Here is a 13,324-nt window from a genome sequence, read left to right as displayed (position 1 = left end):
CACTGATATTGCTTGCAAGGTTTTGACGTTCCCCCTAGCCCAAGATTGTCCTGCTGTTTGCGATGGAGCTTGGTGTTTGGTCGGCCACTAGCGACGGATGGCTGCAAAGTCAAGTCTCTCCAGTGGGCCCTGCCAAATCGCTTCTGTAGATGGCGACAGTTGTGCTACAGATGGATTATTATAGGCTCGATACGTTAAAATGACTGGGACAGGTATGCACTTAAATATAAATTAGAGCTCGTCGTTCGCAAATACCAACATACTCGTAGCTGCAGCCGAAATTTGATTGGTTTGTAGATCTCGAAATGATGTTTAATTCGAAGGGCATACGCTATGGAATGTTGTGCGCTTTCTTCTGGTGGGCAGTTTTGTCTCGTATTTCATACACACGCTATTTGCCACGTACACGCGTCGTTGTTACTACTGAGTGGCGTTTCGCACGGAGAAGGAGTGACCGCAAACGCGTGCTTCACGTAAAATTCATCGACGAGGATGGGATTCGAACCCACGCGTGCAGAGCACATTGGATTAGCAGTCCAACGCCTTAACCACTCGGCCACCTCGTCTGCTGGTACAACAGCTGTGTCTTGGGCTAGTGCTTGCGGAAAGAAGACATTTGTCGATTCGAAAACGCATTCAAAACATCGTACTGGGCCGGTGTTAACGTCTAATTCCAAGCTGCAGTGCAGCCGACCAAGCTCCCACTCGCGAATCGTTTAATGACAGCATCCGTCCACGTCGATATCCGATCGGGGCAAAATCACCGGCCCACCTATTTACTGCAGGAATAAGCATTGTATCGACATGCAGTGTCGTCTAATGCAAATGAGAAAGGTGCTGTGCATTCTTTTCCAAGACTTACTGCAACGAAACGTACAGCTCGATACGCTACACTGATATTGCTTGCAAGGTTTTGACGTTCCCCCTAGCCCAAGATTGTCCTGCTGTTTGCGATGGAGCTTGGTGTTTGGTCGGCCACTAGCGACGGATGGCTGCAAAGTCAAGTCTCTCCAGTGGGCCCTGCCAAATCGCTTCTGTAGATGGCGACAGTTGTGCTACAGATGGATTATTATAGGCTCGATACGTTAAAATGACTGCGACAGGTATGCACTTAAATATAAATTAGAGCTCGTCGTTCGCAAATACCAACATACTCGTAGCTGCAGCCGAAATTTGATTGGTTTGTAGATCTCGAAATGATGTTTAATTCGAAGGGCATACGCTATGGAATGTTGTGCGCTTTCTTCTGGTGGGCAGTTTTGTCTCGTATTTCATACACACGCTATTTGCCACGTACACGCGTCGTTGTTACTACTGAGTGGCGTTTCGCACGGAGAAGGAGTGACCGCAAACGCGTGCTTCACGTAAAATTCATCGACGAGGATGGGATTCGAACCCACGCGTGCAGAGCACATTGGATTAGCAGTCCAACGCCTTAACCACTCGGCCACCTCGTCTGCTGGTACAACAGCTGTGTCTTGGGCTAGTGCTTGCGGAAAGAAGACATTTGTCGATTCGAAAACGCATTCAAAACATCGTACTGGGCCGGTGTTAACGTCTAATTCCAAGCTGCAGTGCAGCCGACCAAGCTCCCACTCGCGAATCGTTTAATGACAGCATCCGTCCACGTCGATATCCGATCGGGGCAAAATCACCGGCCCACCTATTTACTGCAGGAATAAGCATTGTATCGACATGCAGTGTCGTCTAATGCAAATGAGAAAGGTGCTGTGCATTCTTTTCCAAGACTTACTGCAACGAAACGTACAGCTCGATACGCTACACTGATATTGCTTGCAAGGTTTTGACGTTCCCCCTAGCCCAAGATTGTCCTGCTGTTTGCGATGGAGCTTGGTGTTTGGTCGGCCACTAGCGACGGATGGCTGCAAAGTCAAGTCTCTCCAGTGGGCCCTGCCAAATCGCTTCTGTAGATGGCGGCCTCACACAGATGGATTATTATAGGCTCGATACGTTAAAATGACTGCGACAGGTATGCACTTAAATATAAATTATAGCTCGTCGTTCGCAAATACCAACATACTCGTAGCTGCAGCCGAAATTTGATTGGTTTGTAGATCTCGAAATGATGTTTAATTCGAAGGGCATACGCTATGGAATGTTGTGCGCTTTCATCTGGTGGGCAGTTTTGTCTCGTATTTCATTCACACGCTATTTGCCACGTACACGCGTTGTTGTTACTACTGAGTGGCGTTTCGCACGGAGGAGTGACCGCAAACGCGTGCTTCACGTAAAATGCATCGACAAGGATGGGATTCGAACCCACGCGTGCAGAGCACATTGGATTAGCAGTCCAACGCCTTAACCACTCGGCCACCTCGTCTGCTGGTACAACAGCTGTGTCTTGGGCTAGTGCTTGCGGAAAGAAGACATTTGTCGATTCGAAAACGCATTCAAAACATCGTACTGGGCCGGTGTTAACGTCTAATTCCAAGCCGCAGTGCAGCCGACCAAGCTCCCACTCGCGAATCGTTTAATGACAGCATCCGTCCACGTCGATATCCGATCGGGGCAAAATCACCGGCCCACCTATTTACTGCAGGAATAAGCATTGTATCGACATGCAGTGTCGTCTAATGCAAATGAGAAAGGTGCTGTGCATTCTTTTCCAAGACTTACTGCAACGAAACGTACAGCTCGATACGCTACACTGATATTGCTTGCAAGGTTTTGACGTTCCCCCTAGCCCAAGATTGTCCTGCTGTTTGCGATGGAGCTTGGTGTTTGGTCGGCCACTAGCGACGGATGGCTGCAAAGTCAAGTCTCTCCAGTGGGCCCTGCCAAATCGCTTCTGTAGATGGCGACAGTTGTGCTACAGATGGATTATTATAGGCTCGATACGTTAAAATGACTGCGACAGGTATGCACTTAAATATAAATTAGAGCTCGTCGTTCGCAAATACCAACATACTCGTAGCTGCAGCCGAAATTTGATTGGTTTGTAGATCTCGAAATGATGTTTAATTCGAAGGGCATACGCTATGGAATGTTGTGCGCTTTCTTCTGGTGGGCAGTTTTGTCTCGTATTTCATACACACGCTATTTGCCACGTACACGCGTCGTTGTTACTACTGAGTGGCGTTTCGCACGGAGAAGGAGTGACCGCAAACGCGTGCTTCACGTAAAATTCATCGACGAGGATGGGATTCGAACCCACGCGTGCAGAGCACATTGGATTAGCAGTCCAACGCCTTAACCACTCGGCCACCTCGTCTGCTGGTACAACAGCTGTGTCTTGGGCTAGTGCTTGCGGAAAGAAGACATTTGTCGATTCGAAAACGCATTCAAAACATCGTACTGGGCCGGTGTTAACGTCTAATTCCAAGCTGCAGTGCAGCCGACCAAGCTCCCACTCGCGAATCGTTTAATGACAGCATCCGTCCACGTCGATATCCGATCGGGGCAAAATCACCGGCCCACCTATTTACTGCAGGAATAAGCATTGTATCGACATGCAGTGTCGTCTAATGCAAATGAGAAAGGTGCTGTGCATTCTTTTCCAAGACTTACTGCAACGAAACGTACAGCTCGATACGCTACACTGATATTGCTTGCAAGGTTTTGACGTTCCCCCTAGCCCAAGATTGTCCTGCTGTTTGCGATGGAGCTTGGTGTTTGGTCGGCCACTAGCGACGGATGGCTGCAAAGTCAAGTCTCTCCAGTGGGCCCTGCCAAATCGCTTCTGTAGATGGCGACAGTTGTGCTACAGATGGATTATTATAGGCTCGATACGTTAAAATGACTGGGACAGGTATGCACTTAAATATAAATTAGAGCTCGTCGTTCGCAAATACCAACATACTCGTAGCTGCAGCCGAAATTTGATTGGTTTGTAGATCTCGAAATGATGTTTAATTCGAAGGGCATACGCTATGGAATGTTGTGCGCTTTCTTCTGGTGGGCAGTTTTGTCTCGTATTTCATACACACGCTATTTGCCACGTACACGCGTCGTTGTTACTACTGAGTGGCGTTTCGCACGGAGAAGGAGTGACCGCAAACGCGTGCTTCACGTAAAATTCATCGACGAGGATGGGATTCGAACCCACGCGTGCAGAGCACATTGGATTAGCAGTCCAACGCCTTAACCACTCGGCCACCTCGTCTGCTGGTACAACAGCTGTGTCTTGGGCTAGTGCTTGCGGAAAGAAGACATTTGTCGATTCGAAAACGCATTCAAAACATCGTACTGGGCCGGTGTTAACGTCTAATTCCAAGCTGCAGTGCAGCCGACCAAGCTCCCACTCGCGAATCGTTTAATGACAGCATCCGTCCACGTCGATATCCGATCGGGGCAAAATCACCGGCCCACCTATTTACTGCAGGAATAAGCATTGTATCGACATGCAGTGTCGTCTAATGCAAATGAGAAAGGTGCTGTGCATTCTTTTCCAAGACTTACTGCAACGAAACGTACAGCTCGATACGCTACACTGATATTGCTTGCAAGGTTTTGACGTTCCCCCTAGCCCAAGATTGTCCTGCTGTTTGCGATGGAGCTTGGTGTTTGGTCGGCCACTAGCGACGGATGGCTGCAAAGTCAAGTCTCTCCAGTGGGCCCTGCCAAATCGCTTCTGTAGATGGCGGCCTCACACAGATGGATTATTATAGGCTCGATACGTTAAAATGACTGCGACAGGTATGCACTTAAATATAAATTAGAGCTCGTCGTTCGCAAATACCAACATACTCGTAGCTGCAGCCGAAATTTGATTGGTTTGTAGATCTCGAAATGATGTTTAATTCGAAGGGCATACGCTATGGAATGTTGTGCGCTTTCATCTGGTGGGCAGTTTTGTCTCGTATTTCATTCACACGCTATTTGCCACGTACACGCGTTGTTGTTACTACTGAGTGGCGTTTCGCACGGAGGAGTGACCGCAAACGCGTGCTTCACGTAAAATGCATCGACAAGGATGGGATTCGAACCCACGCGTGCAGAGCACATTGGATTAGCAGTCCAACGCCTTAACCACTCGGCCACCTCGTCTGCTGGTACAACAGCTGTGTCTTGGGCTAGTGCTTGCGGAAAGAAGACATTTGTCGATTCGAAAACGCATTCAAAACATCGTACTGGGCCGGTGTTAACGTCTAATTCCAAGCCGCAGTGCAGCCGACCAAGCTCCCACTCGCGAATCGTTTAATGACAGCATCCGTCCACGTCGATATCCGATCGGGGCAAAATCACCGGCCCACCTATTTACTGCAGGAATAAGCATTGTATCGACATGCAGTGTCGTCTAATGCAAATGAGAAAGGTGCTGTGCATTCTTTTCCAAGACTTACTGCAACGAAACGTACAGCTCGATACGCTACACTGATATTGCTTGCAAGGTTTTGACGTTCCCCCTAGCCCAAGATTGTCCTGCTGTTTGCGATGGAGCTTGGTGTTTGGTCGGCCACTAGCGACGGATGGCTGCAAAGTCAAGTCTCTCCAGTGGGCCCTGCCAAATCGCTTCTGTAGATGGCGACAGTTGTGCTACAGATGGATTATTATAGGCTCGATACGTTAAAATGACTGGGACAGGTATGCACTTAAGTATAAATTAGAGCTCGTCGTTCGCAAATACCAACATACTCGTAGCTGCAGCCGAAATTTGATTGGTTTGTAGATCTCGAAATGATGTTTAATTCGAAGGGCATACGCTATGGAATGTTGTGCGCTTTCTTCTGGTGGGCAGTTTTGTCTCGTATTTCATACACACGCTATTTGCCACGTACACGCGTCGTTGTTACCACTGAGTGGCGTTTCGCACGGAGAAGGAGTGACCGCAAACGCGTGCTTCACGTAAAATTCATCGACGAGGATGGGATTCGAACCCACGCGTGCAGAGCACATTGGATTAGCAGTCCAACGCCTTAACCACTCGGCCACCTCGTCTGCTGGTACAACAGCTGTGTCTTGGGCTAGTGCTTGCGGAAAGAAGACATTTGTCGATTCGAAAACGCATTCAAAACATCGTACTGGGCCGGTGTTAACGTCTAATTCCAAGCTGCAGTGCAGCCGACCAAGCTACCACTCGCGAATCGTTTAATGACAGCATCCGTCCACGTCGATATCCGATCGGGGCAAAATCACCGGCCCACCTATTTACTGCAGGAATAAGCATTGTATCGACATGCAGTGTCGTCTAATGCAAATGAGAAAGGTGCTGTGCATTCTTTTCCAAGACTTACTGCAACGAAACGTACAGCTCGATACGCTACACTGATATTGCTTGCAAGGTTTTGACGTTCCCCCTAGCCCAAGATTGTCCTGCTGTTTGCGATGGAGCTTGGTGTTTGGTCGGCCACTAGCGACGGATGGCTGCAAAGTCAAGTCTCTCCAGTGGGCCCTGCCAAATCGCTTCTGTAGATGGCGACAGTTGTGCTACAGATGGATTATTATAGGCTCGATACGTTAAAATGACTGGGACAGGTATGCACTTAAATATAAATTAGAGCTCGTCGTTCGCAAATACCAACATACTCGTAGCTGCAGCCGAAATTTGATTGGTTTGTAGATCTCGAAATGATGTTTAATTCGAAGGGCATACGCTATGGAATGTTGTGCGCTTTCTTCTGGTGGGCAGTTTTGTCTCGTATTTCATACACACGCTATTTGCCACGTACACGCGTCGTTGTTACTACTGAGTGGCGTTTCGCACGGAGAAGGAGTGACCGCAAACGCGTGCTTCACGTAAAATTCATCGACGAGGATGGGATTCGAACCCACGCGTGCAGAGCACATTGGATTAGCAGTCCAACGCCTTAACCACTCGGCCACCTCGTCTGCTGGTACAACAGCTGTGTCTTGGGCTAGTGCTTGCGGAAAGAAGACATTTGTCGATTCGAAAACGCATTCAAAACATCGTACTGGGCCGGTGTTAACGTCTAATTCCAAGCTGCAGTGCAGCCGACCAAGCTCCCACTCGCGAATCGTTTAATGACAGCATCCGTCCACGTCGATATCCGATCGGGGCAAAATCACCGGCCCACCTATTTACTGCAGGAATAAGCATTGTAACCACATGCAGTGTCGTCTAATGCAAATGAGAAAGGTGCTGTGCATTCTTTTCCAAGACTTACTGCAACGAAACGTACAGCTCGATACGCTACACTGATATTGCTTGCAAGGTTTTGACGTTCCCCCTAGCCCAAGATTGTCCTGCTGTTTGCGATGGAGCTTGGTGTTTGGTCGGCCACTAGCGACGGATGGCTGCAAAGTCAAGTCTGTCCAGTGGGCCCTGCCAAATCGCTTCTGTAGATGGCGACAGTTGTGCTACAGATGGATTATTATAGGCTCGATACGTTAAAATGACTGCGACAGGTATGCACTTAAATATAAATTAGAGCTCGTCGTTCGCAAATACCAACATACTCGTAGCTGCAGCCGAAATTTGATTGGTTTGTAGATCTCGAAATGATGTTTAATTCGAAGGGCATACGCTATGGAATGTTGTGCGCTTTCATCTGGTGGGCAGTTTTGTCTCGTATTTCATTCACACGCTATTTGCCACGTACACGCGTTGTTGTTACTACTGAGTGGCGTTTCGCACGGAGGAGTGACCGCAAACGCGTGCTTCACGTAAAATGCATCGACAAGGATGGGATTCGAACCCACGCGTGCAGAGCACATTGGATTAGCAGTCCAACGCCTTAACCACTCGGCCACCTCGTCTGCTGGTACAACAGCTGTGTCTTGGGCTAGTGCTTGCGGAAAGAAGACATTTGTCGATTCGAAAACGCATTCAAAACATCGTACTGGGCCGGTGTTAACGTCTAATTCCAAGCCGCAGTGCAGCCGACCAAGCTCCCACTCGCGAATCGTTTAATGACAGCATCCGTCCACGTCGATATCCGATCGGGGCAAAATCACCGGCCCACCTATTTACTGCAGGAATAAGCATTGTATCGACATGCAGTGTCGTCTAATGCAAATGAGAAAGGTGCTGTGCATTCTTTTCCAAGACTTACTGCAACGAAACGTACAGCTCGATACGCTACACTGATATTGCTTGCTACAGATGGATTATTATAGGCTCGATACGTTAAAATGACTGCGACAGGTATGCACTTAAATATAAATTAGAGCTCGTCGTTCGCAAATACCAACATACTCGTAGCTGCAGCCGAAATTTGATTGGTTTGTAGATCTCGAAATGATGTTTAATTCGAAGGGCATACGCTATGGAATGTTGTGCGCTTTCATCTGGTGGGCAGTTTTGTCTCGTATTTCATTCACACGCTATTTGCCACGTACACGCGTTGTTGTTACTACTGAGTGGCGTTTCGCACGGAGGAGTGACCGCAAACGCGTGCTTCACGTAAAATGCATCGACAAGGATGGGATTCGAACCCACGCGTGCAGAGCACATTGGATTAGCAGTCCAACGCCTTAACCACTCGGCCACCTCGTCTGCTGGTACAACAGCTGTGTCTTGGGCTAGTGCTTGCGGAAAGAAGACATTTGTCGATTCGAAAACGCATTCAAAACATCGTACTGGGCCGGTGTTAACGTCTAATTCCAAGCCGCAGTGCAGCCGACCAAGCTCCCACTCGCGAATCGTTTAATGACAGCATCCGTCCACGTCGATATCCGATCGGGGCAAAATCACCGGCCCACCTATTTACTGCAGGAATAAGCATTGTATCGACATGCAGTGTCGTCTAATGCAAATGAGAAAGGTGCTGTGCATTCTTTTCCAAGACTTACTGCAACGAAACGTACAGCTCGATACGCTACACTGATATTGCTTGCAAGGTTTTGACGTTCCCCCTAGCCCAAGATTGTCCTGCTGTTTGCGATGGAGCTTGGTGTTTGGTCGGCCACTAGCGACGGATGGCTGCAAAGTCAAGTCTCTCCAGTGGGCCCTGCCAAATCGCTTCTGTAGATGGCGGCCTCACTTGAAACAAACTGTCGTAAGGCGACAGTTGTGCTACAGATGGATTATTATAGGCTCGATACGTTAAAATGACTGCGACAGGTATGCACTTAAATATAAATTAGAGCTCGTCGTTCGCAAATACCAACATACTCGTAGCTGCAGCCGAAATTTGATTGGTTTGTAGATCTCGAAATGATGTTTAATTCGAAGGGCATACGCTATGGAATGTTGTGCGCTTTCATCTGGTGGGCAGTTTTGTCTCGTATTTCATTCACACGCTATTTGCCACGTACACGCGTTGTTGTTACTACTGAGTGGCGTTTCGCACGGAGGAGTGACCGCAAACGCGTGCTTCACGTAAAATGCATCGACAAGGATGGGATTCGAACCCACGCGTGCAGAGCACATTGGATTAGCAGTCCAACGCCTTAACCACTCGGCCACCTCGTCTGCTGGTACAACAGCTGTGTCTTGGGCTAGTGCTTGCGGAAAGAAGACATTTGTCGATTCGAAAACGCATTCAAAACATCGTACTGGGCCGGTGTTAACGTCTAATTCCAAGCCGCAGTGCAGCCGACCAAGCTCCCACTCGCGAATCGTTTAATGACAGCATCCGTCCACGTCGATATCCGATCGGGGCAAAATCACCGGCCCACCTATTTACTGCAGGAATAAGCATTGTATCGACATGCAGTGTCGTCTAATGCAAATGAGAAAGGTGCTGTGCATTCTTTTCCAAGACTTACTGCAACGAAACGTACAGCTCGATACGCTACACTGATATTGCTTGCAAGGTTTTGACGTTCCCCCTAGCCCAAGATTGTCCTGCTGTTTGCGATGGAGCTTGGTGTTTGGTCGGCCACTAGCGACGGATGGCTGCAAAGTCAAGTCTCTCCAGTGGGCCCTGCCAAATCGCTTCTGTAGATGGCGGCCTCACTTGAAACAAACTGTCGTAAGGCGACAGTTGTGCTACAGATGGATTATTATAGGCTCGATACGTTAAAATGACTGCGACAGGTATGCACTTAAATATAAATTAGAGCTCGTCGTTCGCAAATACCAACATACTCGTAGCTGCAGCCGAAATTTGATTGGTTTGTAGATCTCGAAATGATGTTTAATTCGAAGGGCATACGCTATGGAATGTTGTGCGCTTTCATCTGGTGGGCAGTTTTGTCTCGTATTTCATTCACACGCTATTTGCCACGTACACGCGTTGTTGTTACTACTGAGTGGCGTTTCGCACGGAGGAGTGACCGCAAACGCGTGCTTCACGTAAAATGCATCGACAAGGATGGGATTCGAACCCACGCGTGCAGAGCACATTGGATTAGCAGTCCAACGCCTTAACCACTCGGCCACCTCGTCTGCTGGTACAACAGCTGTGTCTTGGGCTAGTGCTTGCGGAAAGAAGACATTTGTCGATTCGAAAACGCATTCAAAACATCGTACTGGGCCGGTGTTAACGTCTAATTCCAAGCCGCAGTGCAGCCGACCAAGCTCCCACTCGCGAATCGTTTAATGACAGCATCCGTCCACGTCGATATCCGATCGGGGCAAAATCACCGGCCCACCTATTTACTGCAGGAATAAGCATTGTATCGACATGCAGTGTCGTCTAATGCAAATGAGAAAGGTGCTGTGCATTCTTTTCCAAGACTTACTGCAACGAAACGTACAGCTCGATACGCTACACTGATATTGCTTGCAAGGTTTTGACGTTCCCCCTAGCCCAAGATTGTCCTGCTGTTTGCGATGGAGCTTGGTGTTTGGTCGGCCACTAGCGACGGATGGCTGCAAAGTCAAGTCTCTCCAGTGGGCCCTGCCAAATCGCTTCTGTAGATGGCGGCCTCACTTGAAACAAACTGTCGTAAGGCGACAGTTGTGCTACAGATGGATTATTATAGGCTCGATACGTTAAAATGACTGCGACAGGTATGCACTTAAATATAAATTAGAGCTCGTCGTTCGCAAATACCAACATACTCGTAGCTGCAGCCGAAATTTGATTGGTTTGTAGATCTCGAAATGATGTTTAATTCGAAGGGCATACGCTATGGAATGTTGTGCGCTTTCATCTGGTGGGCAGTTTTGTCTCGTATTTCATTCACACGCTATTTGCCACGTACACGCGTTGTTGTTACTACTGAGTGGCGTTTCGCACGGAGGAGTGACCGCAAACGCGTGCTTCACGTAAAATGCATCGACAAGGATGGGATTCGAACCCACGCGTGCAGAGCACATTGGATTAGCAGTCCAACGCCTTAACCACTCGGCCACCTCGTCTGCTGGTACAACAGCTGTGTCTTGGGCTAGTGCTTGCGGAAAGAAGACATTTGTCGATTCGAAAACGCATTCAAAACATCGTACTGGGCCGGTGTTAACGTCTAATTCCAAGCCGCAGTGCAGCCGACCAAGCTCCCACTCGCGAATCGTTTAATGACAGCATCCGTCCACGTCGATATCCGATCGGGGCAAAATCACCGGCCCACCTATTTACTGCAGGAATAAGCATTGTATCGACATGCAGTGTCGTCTAATGCAAATGAGAAAGGTGCTGTGCATTCTTTTCCAAGACTTACTGCAACGAAACGTACAGCTCGATACGCTACACTGATATTGCTTGCAAGGTTTTGACGTTCCCCCTAGCCCAAGATTGTCCTGCTGTTTGCGATGGAGCTTGGTGTTTGGTCGGCCACTAGCGACGGATGGCTGCAAAGTCAAGTCTCTCCAGTGGGCCCTGCCAAATCGCTTCTGTAGATGGCGGCCTCACTTGAAACAAACTGTCGTAAGGCGACAGTTGTGCTACAGATGGATTATTATAGGCTCGATACGTTAAAATGACTGCGACAGGTATGCACTTAAATATAAATTAGAGCTCGTCGTTCGCAAATACCAACATACTCGTAGCTGCAGCCGAAATTTGATTGGTTTGTAGATCTCGAAATGATGTTTAATTCGAAGGGCATACGCTATGGAATGTTGTGCGCTTTCATCTGGTGGGCAGTTTTGTCTCGTATTTCATTCACACGCTATTTGCCACGTACACGCGTTGTTGTTACTACTGAGTGGCGTTTCGCACGGAGGAGTGACCGCAAACGCGTGCTTCACGTAAAATGCATCGACAAGGATGGGATTCGAACCCACGCGTGCAGAGCACATTGGATTAGCAGTCCAACGCCTTAACCACTCGGCCACCTCGTCTGCTGGTACAACAGCTGTGTCTTGGGCTAGTGCTTGCGGAAAGAAGACATTTGTCGATTCGAAAACGCATTCAAAACATCGTACTGGGCCGGTGTTAACGTCTAATTCCAAGCCGCAGTGCAGCCGACCAAGCTCCCACTCGCGAATCGTTTAATGACAGCATCCGTCCACGTCGATATCCGATCGGGGCAAAATCACCGGCCCACCTATTTACTGCAGGAATAAGCATTGTATCGACATGCAGTGTCGTCTAATGCAAATGAGAAAGGTGCTGTGCATTCTTTTCCAAGACTTACTGCAACGAAACGTACAGCTCGATACGCTACACTGATATTGCTTGCAAGGTTTTGACGTTCCCCCTAGCCCAAGATTGTCCTGCTGTTTGCGATGGAGCTTGGTGTTTGGTCGGCCACTAGCGACGGATGGCTGCAAAGTCAAGTCTCTCCAGTGGGCCCTGCCAAATCGCTTCTGTAGATGGCGGCCTCACTTGAAACAAACTGTCGTAAGGCGACAGTTGTGCTACAGATGGATTATTATAGGCTCGATACGTTAAAATGACTGCGACAGGTATGCACTTAAATATAAATTAGAGCTCGTCGTTCGCAAATACCAACATACTCGTAGCTGCAGCCGAAATTTGATTGGTTTGTAGATCTCGAAATGATGTTTAATTCGAAGGGCATACGCTATGGAATGTTGTGCGCTTTCATCTGGTGGGCAGTTTTGTCTCGTATTTCATTCACACGCTATTTGCCACGTACACGCGTTGTTGTTACTACTGAGTGGCGTTTCGCACGGAGGAGTGACCGCAAACGCGTGCTTCACGTAAAATGCATCGACAAGGATGGGATTCGAACCCACGCGTGCAGAGCACATTGGATTAGCAGTCCAACGCCTTAACCACTCGGCCACCTCGTCTGCTGGTACAACAGCTGTGTCTTGGGCTAGTGCTTGCGGAAAGAAGACATTTGTCGATTCGAAAACGCATTCAAAACATCGTACTGGGCCGGTGTTAACGTCTAATTCCAAGCCGCAGTGCAGCCGACCAAGCTCCCACTCGCGAATCGTTTAATGACAGCATCCGTCCACGTCGATATCCGATCGGGGCAAAATCACCGGCCCACCTATTTACTGCAGGAATAAGCATTGTATCGACATGCAGTGTCGTCTAATGCAAATGAGAAAGGTGCTGTGCATTCTTTTCCAAGACTTACTGCAACGAAACGTACAGCTCGA

The 13,324-nt window shown here is 48.5% G+C and overlaps 15 non-coding genes across 15 annotated transcripts; all 15 read right to left on the bottom strand.

The window, feature by feature from the left end:
• Window positions 1-484: 484 nt before the first annotated feature.
• On the bottom strand, window positions 485-566 carry Trnas-gcu. Its single transcript has one exon. It is a non-coding gene; the product is annotated as a tRNA-Ser (tRNA).
• Window positions 567-1,375: 809 nt separating this feature from the next.
• Window positions 1,376-1,457, bottom strand: Trnas-gcu. The gene has a single exon. It is a non-coding gene; the product is annotated as a tRNA-Ser (tRNA).
• An 802-nt stretch (window positions 1,458-2,259) lies between these two features.
• On the bottom strand, window positions 2,260-2,341 carry Trnas-gcu. Its single transcript has one exon. It is a non-coding gene; the product is annotated as a tRNA-Ser (tRNA).
• An 809-nt stretch (window positions 2,342-3,150) lies between these two features.
• Window positions 3,151-3,232, bottom strand: Trnas-gcu. The gene has a single exon. It is a non-coding gene; the product is annotated as a tRNA-Ser (tRNA).
• An 809-nt stretch (window positions 3,233-4,041) lies between these two features.
• On the bottom strand, window positions 4,042-4,123 carry Trnas-gcu. The gene has a single exon. It is a non-coding gene; the product is annotated as a tRNA-Ser (tRNA).
• Window positions 4,124-4,925: 802 nt separating this feature from the next.
• Window positions 4,926-5,007, bottom strand: Trnas-gcu. Its single transcript has one exon. It is a non-coding gene; the product is annotated as a tRNA-Ser (tRNA).
• An 809-nt stretch (window positions 5,008-5,816) lies between these two features.
• On the bottom strand, window positions 5,817-5,898 carry Trnas-gcu. Its single transcript has one exon. It is a non-coding gene; the product is annotated as a tRNA-Ser (tRNA).
• Window positions 5,899-6,707: 809 nt separating this feature from the next.
• On the bottom strand, window positions 6,708-6,789 carry Trnas-gcu. Its single transcript has one exon. It is a non-coding gene; the product is annotated as a tRNA-Ser (tRNA).
• An 806-nt stretch (window positions 6,790-7,595) lies between these two features.
• Window positions 7,596-7,677, bottom strand: Trnas-gcu. Its single transcript has one exon. It is a non-coding gene; the product is annotated as a tRNA-Ser (tRNA).
• Window positions 7,678-8,334: 657 nt separating this feature from the next.
• Window positions 8,335-8,416, bottom strand: Trnas-gcu. Its single transcript has one exon. It is a non-coding gene; the product is annotated as a tRNA-Ser (tRNA).
• Window positions 8,417-9,252: 836 nt separating this feature from the next.
• Trnas-gcu lies at window positions 9,253-9,334 on the bottom strand. The gene has a single exon. It is a non-coding gene; the product is annotated as a tRNA-Ser (tRNA).
• Window positions 9,335-10,170: 836 nt separating this feature from the next.
• Trnas-gcu lies at window positions 10,171-10,252 on the bottom strand. Its single transcript has one exon. It is a non-coding gene; the product is annotated as a tRNA-Ser (tRNA).
• An 836-nt stretch (window positions 10,253-11,088) lies between these two features.
• On the bottom strand, window positions 11,089-11,170 carry Trnas-gcu. Its single transcript has one exon. It is a non-coding gene; the product is annotated as a tRNA-Ser (tRNA).
• Window positions 11,171-12,006: 836 nt separating this feature from the next.
• Window positions 12,007-12,088, bottom strand: Trnas-gcu. The gene has a single exon. It is a non-coding gene; the product is annotated as a tRNA-Ser (tRNA).
• An 836-nt stretch (window positions 12,089-12,924) lies between these two features.
• Window positions 12,925-13,006, bottom strand: Trnas-gcu. Its single transcript has one exon. It is a non-coding gene; the product is annotated as a tRNA-Ser (tRNA).
• Window positions 13,007-13,324: the final 318 nt, after the last annotated feature.

Source organism: Schistocerca piceifrons, unplaced genomic scaffold, assembly GCF_021461385.2.
Source record: "Schistocerca piceifrons isolate TAMUIC-IGC-003096 unplaced genomic scaffold, iqSchPice1.1 HiC_scaffold_478, whole genome shotgun sequence".
Classification (NCBI taxonomy): Eukaryota; Metazoa; Arthropoda; class Insecta; order Orthoptera; family Acrididae; genus Schistocerca; species Schistocerca piceifrons.
Note: the sequence above shows the minus strand (reverse complement) of the source record. Positions and strands in the feature narration are given on the sequence as shown.